Genomic DNA, 1,513 nt, shown 5'->3' on the forward strand with positions numbered 1-1,513 from the left:
AAATGTAATTACATTCAGGGGACAATGGAACTGAAAAAGATTTCAGATGATCACAATTTGCAACAAGTTCTTGCCTAAAAAGAACTTCAATTATTGAAAATACAACACAGTAATGAGTTATTGAATAAAGAAATTCAATTATTGAAACTACAAAATGAATATGAACATCTAAAACTACAACATGAAAATGAGTACCTCCAAGATAAGCTAGTAAGTTAATATGATTAACATTGTTGATTATTTAATGAAAATTTCCATTATTATCTTTTAGAGAAAAGCCAACTGGGAGCATTTCCAGACTTTTACGAAAATTTATATCAGAGCATTGATTCAACAGATCGAAAAAAAAATACAATGTGTCAGGTACGAGGAACCAGATGTGAAAAAACTTCGTGAAATCTCAGATCCAACTCTTGGATGAATGGCATTTTACAGGAAGAAAATGTTTCATGCGTATCCGAAAGCGTAATAAATAAAGAGGAACCCTGTTCCACAATGTCACCAACATGCAGAGAATGAAGTTCCTCTCTTCTGCACGCCCCGCAGATCCCGAACAGAAGAGCGACCTTCATCAGCAAGTACCCATTATCGTCAGCCTCCTTCAAAAATGTGTTCACTTCCTCTATCGTTAATACTTTAGATTTTTTTGCCTCGTATCCTACTGCATTACGTTTTAAAAACGCTATAACTTTCAAAAACGCGCCGATGTCAATATTTTCCTTTACATTCAAAGTCGCCTTCAACATCGAAAATTTAGATCAGACTGACGATGGTTTCAGGACTTGTGACTATAAATAAAAATAAACAACTAAAAATACCGAACTGCAAACTTATTATATACATACCTTTTCATGCAAGTAAGTTAAAATTGCATCTTCATCCACAACCATCACGTGGTTTTTTGCTTTCCACTCATTAAACAAGATATATTCTTTCTCGTATTGTTCTCGAGATTTAGCAGGAAGTAGTTTTACGTTGCAAAAGGTACAGAAAGTTTATACTTGGCAGGTATCTTCTATTACGCATGTTATTAATATTGCCGAGTTTGCGACCTTGGGGGGTTGGCGCTCGCCCCGCCATACTGGAAAATAGGGGTGAAAAATCACATTTCTGCGATTATTTCATTATCCGTGCGAGATATGTCTATCTAAGTTATTACAGAAAATGTAGAGCATGCCATTCTCTACATTTTTTGTTCTTTATGTTTTTTTTGTCAGATCAATAGTTTCGTAGTTACAGCGTGTAGAAATCGAGAATTTCTATTACTTTTGTACTTTTTATTCTTTTCCACACCACCACAGAGGTAGAGCAATAGGGTGCGTTTTTTTTACGTAGTGTCCCCGGTGGGCATAGTCCACGATGCGGTAGAAGTTTACTGTTTTACTCTTTTTGATCTCTTTGTAACGTAGACGGATCCAAATAATCTGGATCGATCGGTATAGATGAGCTGAATTCATCAGAGTTTATGAATTCGGGAATTCCTCTTGAGAATTTTCCTCTTGTTCCTCAGGGT

At 35.8% G+C, this 1,513-nt stretch overlaps 1 long non-coding RNA gene across 1 annotated transcript; it reads right to left on the reverse strand.

Moving 5' to 3' along the window:
- Nucleotides 1-453: 453 nt before the first annotated feature.
- Nucleotides 454-973, reverse strand: LOC138137317 (uncharacterized). Its single transcript, XR_011161689.1, has 2 exons — nucleotides 846-973; nucleotides 454-788 (listed from the first exon to the last, which is right to left on the reverse strand). It is a non-coding gene; the product is annotated as an uncharacterized lncRNA (long non-coding RNA).
- Nucleotides 974-1,513: the final 540 nt, after the last annotated feature.

The sequence above is a fragment of the Tenebrio molitor genome, chromosome 8 (genome assembly GCF_963966145.1).
Source record: "Tenebrio molitor chromosome 8, icTenMoli1.1, whole genome shotgun sequence".
Classification (NCBI taxonomy): Eukaryota; Metazoa; Arthropoda; class Insecta; order Coleoptera; family Tenebrionidae; genus Tenebrio; species Tenebrio molitor.